The sequence below is a fragment of the Platalea leucorodia genome (assembly GCF_965183815.1).
Source record: "Platalea leucorodia genome assembly, chromosome: Z".
Classification (NCBI taxonomy): Eukaryota; Metazoa; Chordata; class Aves; order Pelecaniformes; family Threskiornithidae; genus Platalea; species Platalea leucorodia.
The window spans coordinates 66,607,544-66,620,513 of record NC_138858.1 but is presented as its reverse complement, the minus strand read 5'-3'; positions in this window follow the sequence as shown (position 1 = coordinate 66,620,513).

Here is a 12,970-nt window from a genome sequence, read left to right as displayed (position 1 = left end):
TCTTCCAGCCAGAATCTTCCAACCAGGGTCTTCTGGAGAAGGCAGCCAGTATGAACTGAACTGACTGTAACCACATCGCTAAGCCAGCTACAGAACATGACCTTAATGTCTGAACACGGCATTCTGTATGTATTCTCCCCACAAAAGTCAGGAAAACAACAAGAAATGAGATTCTTCCAGAAGAAGTGAGCAAATAGTCTTAGTCTCAGATATTAGCAAGATCGAGCAAAATGTATTTATAATGTAACATGGGTTTCAGTACTTAGAGTTTTAGTATAGCATACATCTACTTCATCTTGTGTATACATCCAAGAAAACTTCAAAATATTTTACCTAAGCTAAACGAGACAGGGTTTTGCAGTTTTACTATGTCAGCAAATTCTCTCTCTCAAGAACTAGAAAGATTTTTCTCCTCACTCTTAGACCGGACTAGGAGGTAAGGTTTTCCCCTACTTTCCTTACAATTCCTCCTAGAGCCCCTCAGCAAGTTAGCATAACAGTCGTGCTAGCAACAAAAAATTATACATACAGAGCACTTTCTTATTGACAGATGCCCATTCTACAGTCATGTTAAGAAAAGTGATCATCAAGGAAATTCTTTTGCTGTCTTTTTAACCAATGTGTAAGGGGAGATTCGGTGGACCCAGTGATACATTCACCATTATGTTGAATCAAAAGTGACTCTTTGTGATGGAACAGTTTACTGGGAAAAGATGGTTTGTGCTGGATAAGTTATTGACTGAGAATTCTCAAAACATCTTACACAATGAAGTTGCTGCCGTATCTGCAACTCAATCCTGGTGCCACATCTTTTTCATGGTATGGTCAGTAAAACAGCACAGATTTTCTAAATTTAAGCTTTCTCATAGTGGTCAATGTTCTGGGTGAATCAGATTTCTGAAGATCAAAAATATTAAAGTTTCACATGAAAAAAAGTGAAGTATTTGACAAGAATGTGCAAAGCAAAACCAGTATTTTATTTCAAGGAAACAAAATTTTGTTCATCCCCTCGTTGCTGAGACTTCTGTAATTTTAGGTACTCATCTTTCTGCCACTGTTAAGTAAAATACAGAAAACAAGGCTGCAGCATATGATGAAGTAGCCCTGTGTTGCAGTGTAACTTCCTATTTTTGCTTTTTTCACAGTTTCTCAGAATTGTACTTGCACAGGAAGGGCAGCGCATACCACTCCTCTTTTGACTTTACTTTTTTCTTAACCATTCTCCAGAAATCCTTTGGGTTTCTACCAAAACTTTCTCACACCTCACTGGAGGACAGTAGTGTGCTTGGCAATGCTGTGGCTTCTCATGATGGTGACCATGACCTCAAGAAGAGCAACAGTCTTGCTCAGTGCTACATTCTCCACACACACAGACACCTGCTTGGGTGACATTTCCATTTGCTTCAATGGCAGTGCCAATCAGGTACCAGGAGGAGGAGGACACCTTGTTTCTGCATTGCTATATGACTGCACATGGGACTATCATTTGTCAAGACACTGACTGTTCATCAAGATCTGACATAGCCTGCAGAAAAAGAGGCCCAGGGGAGACCTTATTGCTCTCTACAACTACCTGAAAGGAGGTTGTAGCGAGGTGGGGGTCAGTCTCTTCTCCCAAGTAACAAGTTATAGGACAAGAGGAAATGGCCTCAAGTTGCACCAGGGGAGGTTTAGATTGGATATTAGGAAAAATTTCTTCACTGAAAGGGTTATCAAGCACTGGAACAGGCTGCCCAGGGAAGTGAACAAGTCCCCATCCCTGGAGGTATTTAAAAGTTGTGTAGACATGGTGCTTAGGGACATGGTTTAGTGGTGGACTTGGCAGTGCTAGGTTAATGGTTGGACTTGATGATCTTAAAGGTCTTTTCCAACCTAAACGATTCTATGATTCTATGTTTCTATATTTTTCAACATGAGATTATTTATTGCTTAGAAAAGTTCTACTTTAATTTGAAAAAGTCATTTAGAAAGAAATTGATGACAATGATTGGTTTAGTTAATAACTATGTAGAAAAGATAGCACATTCAAACAGTATACTTTTTTAGAGCTATTTTGAACAGCAGAGGCAACATGCTGATCTTACTGAAATCAAACCATGTTCCCTAGAGAATGTCCCAAAGTTAGAATTTGATCTAGACTTCTAACACTTTGCAAGGTTAAGGACCCATTCTTTACTATTTGTCACTTGGGATGTGTGACTACTCATTTTCAAACAGTTTGTCTGCTTAAAGACATCTATATGTGCTTCTTGTCTGTTTGCTTGCTTAAATGCGGGCGTTCTCGGATGACTGCTTAGGACTATCTACGGAGCTCACAGTAAGTGAAATCCAGTTGAAGCCAAACGATTCCCAATTGAATCAGTTTAACCCAAAGCCATTTGTTCAGTTCTGGCTGACACAGGGTAACAGTCTTTCTTCCTCATGAAATGTTTAAGCAAAGCGGGTGGGAGTGAGAGGAAGAGAAGAAGAAAGTCACAACCTTGTAAGCATTCTCAAAGTGTGAATGTACAATACTATTTTCATCAAACAGCTTATATTTAAAATATAAGGCAGTAACCACAGGGAAGGAAAAAAGCCTGTATAATCGCTGTGCTGTTTCCAAGAAGATTGACTGTGACTTAAAATAGCTGGAGGTTATTAACACTGTAAATCTTTCTGAAAGAGATTTTGGTTGCATTCAGAAAAATCAGCATATCATAGATCTGACATAAATTACAGACTTTCAGGCTATGTTAGAATAATTAAATCATTTATTATACTCAAAGTTGTAAGACTGACCTTACAAGCCACCCCTCCCCATATCCCCCTGTCCCCCAAGAAAATCTCTAACCAGTTGATCAAGTCCATCTAGTCCTCCAGTCTGGCAAACTGATTTTTATCCCGGAACATTTCTAAGTTAGTGGAACATTTTTAATCAATGCATGAGAATGAATCATTCCTCTGTGGAGAATTTTATGGATGAATCAAAATTCATCTACACTATTTGTAATAATTGGAAAAACATTGTGACTTTTCACTATAAAAGCACTTCCTATTTTTGTTAAGGCCCTTAACCTGACCATACTTAAGTATGAAATTAACTTTGCACCTGTGCATCCATTGTCTACATTGTTACTTACATATGAGAAATAAGCTCCTCAGAGGAGTCATGGTTAGAAGTGTGAATTAGACCCAAATGTTTTTAATGAATTCCACACTTCGACATGTTGAATATGCCAACAATGTACAACTGAAGGAAGGCTAGAAGTTCTGCATATAAATTATTTCTCTTGCATTAAATTCACAATAAGCACTGTTACCTTAATGTAAAAATAACTAGAAGGTGCGCCGGAGCCTGAGAGATTAGAAGGGTGTAAAAATTTCTTCAGACATGAGATCCTAAGACTCTCCCAATTACGTTTTACACTTCCTCTGTATGATACTTAGGGTATTCACCCATGACATTTTTGCAGTTTCTCTTCTGGAATATTTTGCAGTTCCCCCCCTTCGTGAGAGGGGCGAAGAGCCATCCGAAGACATTATGATGTGCATAAGAGATACAGTCAGAAAAATAAAGGTCTAATCCACTGCAGGTTTTTTCCTCCCCACAACTGCTTCAAACTAAACTAGACTAACTCAAACACATAGTGTCTAACTATAATTTTTTTTAGAAAAACCAACTCATTTCCAAATACTTTATTGTACCATAAAAGTTATGTAATTCATATGAAAAAGGATTTGAGGTTTATCACTTCAAGTCTTACAAAATAAGTAAAATATCATTGTAGCAGTACTGAAACATCAGTTGGACTAATAAAATCAATATGCTTACACATTCCATTTTATTTACTAGTAAATAATAAATGGAATGTCTATCTGGGAATGCCCTTATAGCTGTTTCTAAAGGAGAAGAAATTTTCATTGTAAAGCTGAGTTAGTAGAAACTTGAGCTGTAATTTAATGATTGACTGAAATGGTGCACCAATTGCCGCAAGTATTTCACAGTAATAAGTTAAAACACACTTAATATATACTGAAAAATTACTGCACTCTTCAGAACTTGCAGGAATACCGAATTTTTGATACACCCAATATCCTTATTTCTTATTTTAAAGTTTTTACAAAGGAGAAGACAAACTTGGAATGAAATCAGTATAGGGAAATGCATGGAAGGAGAGCTCATGCTGTGTGAACTTGTACACAGAAAAATGTTGACACGAAGAGAGATTGGTAAAATTCAGAGTAGAAACAGCAAAGAGCAAAATACTGCGTCATAATCCCATGTAAGTCTTCTCCACACTGCTGTGGAGGTAAAAAGAATATAATAGATTACAGATAAGAATGAATTTTACACACTTCCACACACTATAATTACGGTATTTTGAAAGGTGTGACCTGACTTTACAAGCTGTGTACTGAGGAGTCATCAGCTGTGTAAACACTAGCTTTAACCTTTTGCTTGGACTCCCACAACTGTTGTTTCTTGTCTTTTAATTATCTGCTTATTTCTGTTCATTGATTTTTTAAATACAAAGCAGACATAAGGTCTAAACTGCAGGTCTTGTATTAAATAATTAATACAAATATTTTGGCCCTCTGCAAAACTTCTCAGTTCTCTTAATTGCCTGTGAATTTATTTTATTTCCCACCATTCTACAGCTAACTGTGAAATCTATCACACAGCAAAAATCTGGAAAATGTAGATGAAAAACAATGAGGGACTTGATGTGTAACAGAAGTAATCACTGTGAATTATCGGAGTCGATAATGTTTCAAAAATCAATAAGAGAAAAATGTTACTCTTTTTAAGTGTCATATTACAACAATGTTTTGCTGAAAACTGTTGTCTGCATCCAATTTAGGAAGGCATCTGCTCATGTTTGCTTAAAACAAAAGGGTGGTTGACTTAATGAATTATTTACAGGCATGCAATATGGCAACAGTATCATTATGAACTCTCTTCTAAGATCTCCTCTGGCTACTCCTGGCAGGGTGTCAATTTGCTTGTTTTTATGGTAGGTGCATGAAATTATGGAGCTATTCTCTGAAATGAGATTCTGCTATTCTACTCGCTAAATGTTAGCAAAGTCAATGAACAAACCGCATCGTCACTACATCTCTGGGAAAAGGCTTATTTGTTAATAAGAGAGCAGTGTTCACAAACAAATTTTTGAAGTAGATATGCAGAGATTTACCACAAATAGGTAGTTTCCTAAAACTACCAAGTTTTAGAAAGTATTCTCGATAGTAACAAGTGCTTGTCAGTAGCTTTTAAGAGGAGTCTTTTAAACAAAAGGATATTCTTTCATGAACTTTCCTTATTCTGCAGCAGCATATTAAGGGCTTAACTGGCAATCACACCAGCATTACTGAATTACAGAAACCAGAGGAACAAAACTATTTGCCAGCAAGGATCCAGAAGTACGAGGACTTTTTCTGAGCAGCAATGGATACAACTTTAAAACTGCTTGGGCTCCTGAAGCATCAAGACCTCAGGCCTGGAAAGTTTAGAGAGGCCACCCCTCGACTTCATTCCAACAAATAAGGTAGGGAAAAAAGGGCTTAATGAAAATATCCCACACTTGCATGAACTCACTGAGTAGTTACTAATAGATCACTATAAGAATAGAAAAGAAAAATCAAGTGGGCATTCCCCAAAGCTCTGCTCCCAATCTCATATTATTTCAGTCGCTAATGACCTAGATAATGGAGTAGGGCATAATTAGTACATCTGAAGATGACATCAGGCTAAAAGCAGTTGCAAGTGCTGGAGGGCAACTTTAGAATGCAAAACGATCTTGACAAACCGGATAAATAGCCAGGGGGGTGGGAAGAAAGAAAAAGGAGAAGGATTACAGAACATTATTCTTGTCCTTTGGTGGGAAAAATCAGTCACTCAAATGTGGAACAGGGAACAACTGCTCAGTGGCAGTACTGCACAAAAGGATTTGCAGGTTATGCTTAATCATAAGTAGAACATGAATCCACAGTGTTCTGTCACTGCAAGGAAGACACTTAAATTATCAGGATGCACAAACTATATAGCATGACTATAGACAAGTGAAGTAACACCTCTGCTCAGTGCTGCTACTGTGTTAGCTCTGTCTACCTCACTCCAGGAAAGACATTTTTCTAACCTGTCTTCAACTGGTCTGTAAGAGAAGCCTAAAAAACATGGCTCACGAAGACTGAACTGTACTACTTTATCCTGAGGAACAACAGATGAAGGAGAGCCCAAATCTTCACACCTTTGCATATTGAAGTACTTTCATGCACATGAATAATCTAGTTTAAAATCAATATTCTATCTATTCAGTTAATTTCAGCAATTTCTGTAGTAATTCTTGATTTATTAGTTATCAGATTAGAAATAAGCATGCATTATAACAGATGTATAATTGAGATTCTTAGGCACTCATCTGAGGAGACAACAGGCTAGAGACTGCCAAAACCTTGTGTTTATATTGTACTTAGTACCTCATATGTAGAAATTAAAAACTGACTATCAAAAAGTTACTTTGTTCCTTTGATGGCAAAGCTGTTAGCTCAGAACTTCTAATACAATGATACGACCCAGGAGACACTGCATCATCTCTCCTTAACAGCTGCTTTGCAGCAAGATACCTCACAGGAGGAAAAAAAAAAGGGAGGAGGGAGGAAAAAAATATGTGAAAAAGCCTCATCTCTTTCATAAGCCTAGAGACCATGGAAGCCATATTGTTTCCAAGTGCACCTCTTTGTAATTGGTTTAATAAACACTGTGGTTTTACAAATTACCTTTGTGTGTTCAGCTGGGATGATAAATTGATGTTTCATATTAACACAGACCTCATTCATCTCATTTGTGCTCAATGTCACTTGTTTTCTGACCCAAGCAGTATGCTTCTTTCTCTTTGGTTTAAGTCTTCTGGGAACTATGGTATTTCCAAAACAGGTCTAAAGTCATGTAGAAAAGATTTCAGGGACACTATCAACTCATTGTATAATTGGTTAATCTGGGCAGGTTCTGGGTGACATTGTGTTCTCTGTGCTGAGGTCTTTTGTCTGCAGGGAGACAAGGACAGGAAAGCTAGTACTTGTGTGTGTCTGGCATCCAGAATGAATCACTTTCTCTGCATTTATTACATCCCAGTTATGTATTGTGAGAGAAACTGCAACTGCGCTTTTCCTTTGGGGGACAAAAACCTGTCAACTTGACAAGTCTATGGTCAGTTTGAATAACATATGAGTAAATGGGTATTTTTCAGGGCTATGAGAGGGCTTTAATGCTTTTAAGGGAGGCAGAGCTGAGAAACTGCAGTGGAATATCCCAAAACACAAGAATAAACACCTGGTTAGGTCTTATTATAAAATCCGAGGAATAAGCTTTAACTTTTATGTGCAGTGTTAATGCTAGGAAGCTCCTTGTTCTGTTATTTTGAAAAAATAATTTCCTCTGAAATCCTCTTAGAGGAATCTTCCCTTATCTGATTCAAAAAGGACACATTCCACCCCTAATATTTGCAACTTAAAAATTAACTAAATACAGGTTTTAACTGTTCTATATAGTATATTTACCACTGCAGTATTTCCATTATGTTCAAATAAACTATTTGAACATAAACAGAGGGTGTTCATCTTCACAGAGTAGGGATGAGGCCAACTCTGTTGTTTAGGTGTATTTCAGCACAAAGCAGGAAGGAGTTCAGAATATTTATAAACATAGTGTGTAGTTTTAGTTAATTTCCCTGGCTCATAAAGATGTGTTCCCATTTAACATGGCTGATAGTGTCAGTTTGTGACAAGGGTAGGTAGACTGTAAGTTGGACTCAATTTATTAAGTGGGAGTCTAGCTCATGCAGCCTGCAGCAGTTCCAGACTTTCTGCTCAGCTACAGACAGTGTAATCAGTCTTCCCCTTACAACAGCACTAAACTTGGTGTTTGAAAAATGCATTGTATTTATGAAGAGAGAGGAAGAAGGAATAAAGAGAACTGTTTAAGTATAACAAATTAAATTATCTTTATAGTTAAAGTATAGCCCTGAACTTCCTGTGCTGTTGTAGTCTTAAAAACATTCTTTGATCTGTCTTCAGTGAGGAATTGTACTCTTCTAACAGTGTGCTTGTCTACACTGCCGGGGTCCCAGGATGACCATCAAGCATAGGCAATATGAACATCTGAGGGTATCTGACAGGGGTAAGCACAGAGGTATATGACAGGACATTAACTACTTAGTAGGTTGATATCATTGCCTTGCCAGGGTTCAGCAAGGCTTTGCAGTCCCAGAGATGCCACTGCCTGCCTATAATGACCGCTGTACTCCTTTTGCACTTTTGGCAGCTCTACTTCAGCAGTGTTTCTAGCCAACACTTCTGCTGCTGCTATTTATCTGCTCACATATATGGCAGTATATCAGAAAACAAGCCTTGAACACTTTCAGACTGTTTGGTCAAGGTTATGCTTTCTGTTGATGGATATGCTTTCATAACTTGGTCTTCTTAAACAGGCAAAATGAATATATCCAGCTTTTATATGAGGCTAGATACAATGCGTGGTACAACGTGGCTCTGAACCATCTCCTGTACGTTTTCACTTTACAGCACAATGTCTGTCTTTAAGCTCTTTTTTCTAGTCGTCGTCCTCCCCCCTGCCTCGTTTTGAAATTTCCTCTGGAAAAAAAGACATTTGATGTTTTGAAGAAGCTGAATGGATGGCCTGAAGGTTATGGCAGAAGGAAACTAAAATATCAAATCCAGCGTTTTCTTAAGTAAACTTAAATCTCACATGCTGCTGTCTCAGGCACTTACTCTTGTGACATGTGAGCTATGGCACCAGTGCAGTGGCTCCAGAGGGCATGGGAGCTTTTGGAGATGAGGTGGAGGCAGTGCCTCTGCGTGAGCCTGGCTCAGCAAGCGCGATGCATGCTGCTGCCTGGTTGCTGGTGGGAGCTGCTGGCACCTTGCACACACCTCCGTCACCACTGCCACTGTACTCAGTCCTGGTGCAAGCAGTCATCTTGAGCTGGAAAATTTCACTTAATCTACTGTCAAACAAACTTCTGGCCACCAATTCAGGTGTTGAGGGAAAAACATATGTAAACATTTACACACACACACTGAGGTGAACACCTGTCCTCCCCTGTCCCCACTTTCAGGTCCGCTTGTTTTCACAGGTTGCAGGGTCCTCCATGGCCACTGTCCATCAGGGGTGTCCCCGGCCCGATACAGGTTCCCAATGGCCATAGTCTCTTGGGGGCACCCATACCCCTTTGGCATATTATGCTCTCCCCAGAGTGCATCTTCAGCTCCCACAGCTGGGACCTTTCTTAAACACATCTTGTCAGGGTCTGCTTGTGCTTCTCCGGCAGACTCGGTCATGGCTCAGGACAGTTTTTCTTTTCAGTGCTGTTTCCATCGGTGTCAGTGGTGGCTGCAGCAGGCTGTCATGGGCCCATGTGGGTCCATGGCCTCCTCCCACACCATGCACTGCTGCAGCCCCCACCACTTGTTGCTCCTATTGGTATAAGCCTTGAGGGAGAACATCCTGCCTCATACCAGGAGAAAAAAAGAAACAACATGACTGATTTAATCCCTCAGCAGTCCTGTTCTCTGTTTCCACCTGTCTTGTGTTTCCTGGGTGACCTTGTAATGGCGGCTGAGGGTGTCCCTGGCCAAGGTGTCTGCGTTTAATACAACTTACCAGGCAAATAAATAAATAAAACTGTGCTTCCCTATCTCACACAGGTGTTTTGAAGATGAATGCACCCATGGGGGTCTCTGACATAAGCACAGGTCGGTATGGGGAGGATGACTAGCGTTTCTGGCCATCCCCATGGGAGGAGGCAGGGATCCCCTGCCTGACAGTCCCTTGCATGAATCCTAAAACTGGCGTAAACCCAGGGGGTGGATTCCTCATTTGCAAACTGAAACCAGCCCCAACAAATGCTGTCAAATTTCTATCTGCCATTAATCATGCCATTAGTTGTGTCTCAGAAGTCTTCAGGAAAGTGCATTGGAGAGGCTGCCATAGCCCTGAGCTGTCTTATGTCAGGGTATCCGTCTTTACATCTTTATTTTGACATAATGTGGATAAAATTGCTAACAGTGGCTAATGATGTGACCATTGTTTTTATATTTATTAAGTTTGCAAGCTCAGAAGCTGCAGATACAACCAGGTCCCAGAGATGCAGAAATAGATAAGGACACATTATTGCCAACAAAAAAACTGTGAAGGGAAATAACTATATCATGGATGTGAAGTAAATTATTGAATAAAGCACAAGAAAATTGCAAAGCAAAGCTTTGTATGCTTTACATATACTTCTGTACAGAACTACATGATAATTTAAAAAATAGTTATATTATGCATCTCTAGATGCTAATGTCCCCCAGTTGACCAGATAATTGCTTGTAGATGTCATTTAAGCAGAGGGTGTTGTGAAGTCAATTGAAAAGGAAGAGAAGTTCAGAATATTTTTGTGACACAGAGATAAAGCTGGAGAAAACATGAAGCTAGTTATGGTATGTGTCTGAGAATGAAGGATTGTAATGGAAGAGTGCAATAAAAGAGAGGTGGTGGGAAATAAGAGAGAATAAGTATCAGAGAGGAAATTGTAGAAATTAAAGAGTGCAGGTAGGAAAAGTTACAACAACCAGTGCGAAAAAACATCTGGCACCACTTAGGAAATTTCTGTGAAGAAAGCATTACAAGCCAAATATATTGTCAGCTAAGTGTCACAAAAATTTTAAAAAGTCATCTACCTCCTGAATTAATCACAAGTCACTTACTATAAGTGTTTGATCTCAGTTTCTAAATGTGTGAGTATGATTTCATTAAGATTGATCTCAGAAATAGTATGATATTATTTCTATTCTTTGGTTGGATATTTGTGAGAAATGCATGCATAAAGAAATAATTTTCACAAAGCTTTCCAGACTGAAATTAGCTTTCTACAAATATTTTACCAGAAATATCTGCTACACAAGTATAGGCACAGTCTGCTTGCAAAGGCAGTCAGGTCTGTGTAATGCCTTTTTGAAATGCAGATACAAGAATACTCGAATAATATATCAGTTCTTGTAATTTTGAAAATCTGAAATACTCACAGAAATAATAAATAATTTCAGTATAAAAGTCCCATAGATGTTACCAGCCTTCTCTGCCATTGTTTTAATGTGAACTATTATTTCTTATATTTTTTATGAATCCAGCCCATGATAAAAGCAAAAAGGAAATGAAAGATGAGGCTGATAGATGAGGCCAACGATCCTCAAATGTTGTTTTTTAAGAAAGAAGGAAGGTCAATTTATGGACAAAGTTGTACGATCCCAGAAATGTTTTGGCACCATAATTATTTTATAATCACTACTGCATTTCTAAAATTTCTTGTAATCCCTTGTGTTATCTTAGGTTATTAAATGATATGACATATAATCTATGAAAGAAACTATGAAATAAATATGAATTCAATACAAATTGTTCTATTTTGGTGTTTGAAGAGAAGTAAAGGAGAGGGAGAAAAGGCTCAAGAAAGGGATTGCTGGTAAAGACAAAATCTTCCATATTATTATTCCCAGTCATCACTGAATGTAAATGCATCTGCAACTTAAAATGCAGTGCCAGAGCTTTTAAATAATAACAACCGTCCAGACATCAGTGCAGCAGATATCATTTAGGTTGTTATGAATTTACTATTTTCCTAATTAACACTTTAGCAATAATAATTTTGTCAGATTCCAAGATGCTGTTTCACATACTTATTCTCCAAACATGCCTTTAAATAAGGCTACTCACAGAATCACATAGTATTCTCATAGCACATCAGATTCAGCTTCCTGTACTAAAGTAAATATGCCACAGGAATACTAACTATTAGTGCACTGCAATTATAAAAGTCTATTGCAGAACAATGTACAACATGCATTCTGCTCCTACTGTGATGGCCATATGAAAAGAAAGAAACAACTGTTCAGACATTCTCAGAAGTTGACAAATTAAAAAAAAATACTCAAAATTGTTAAATTAAATTTAATCTGTGACAATATTCAAAATATGGAAGCTTCTGTCACTGAGCAAATAGACTGTACATATTAAACCAGTATCAAGGAATGGAGCTACACTGCCTGGAGTTCTGCTAAGAATGTACTACATTAATCAGCCCTGTGGCCAAAATATCATGCAGTGCTGTTGCAAGTTAGTCTTGGGATAAATAGAAATGATCTGTGTAAATGGCACTGCTTACAGAAGTGCCCTTGCCATATTGAATATATTGCTTTTCAGGGAAATAGAATGGTCAGATGTGACATCAGGGTTATTAGGCCCTTTCAGGAACAGCTAAGTTAACAGTGAGAAAAATGTTTTGCAATGATATAGTACAAACATTATTCCCCATGGTTTGCAGCCAGGCTGCTCATACAAAATATATTTTGAATATAGAAAAGGGTATAAAGCTTCTTCCTAAGAATGCTGAAGTGTTAATATTAATGGAATATTTCATTTAAATGTCAGAAATAATTAATGTCATGTTGAAATTGTCTATTGAGGTAAAGAAACACAAGTGATAACAATTGACTCAGATTCCTGTTTTCTGTCCTGTTACCAAATACTGATACTCTCAAAGGAAACATTGTAGGAAATGGTGTAAGAAAAATCAATATGTCCAAATCAGAGACAAGGCTGGTATCCAGAGACTGATGAAATATCTTTGTATCAATAGCTTCTCACAATAGCTTCCAATAAATACAGGATTATTCTGATGAATTCATCAGGTAATATCAGGGCTTTATCTAGGCTTCAATGGTGAAGAACAGGATAGACAACAGTATATCATCATAAAAATTATAGTCTGTTCAGAAAAGGTTTGCACCAGCCCACAGGTATTAATAGAACTAAATAAAAGAGCATAACCTTGAAGTTGGGGCTGTGGAGGAAAGGACAGAGTGATTAAAAGAATGTCTGTTTTACCAGAAAGTAAGAATAAGGTCTTGCTCTCGAGATGCAAAGATATGAATT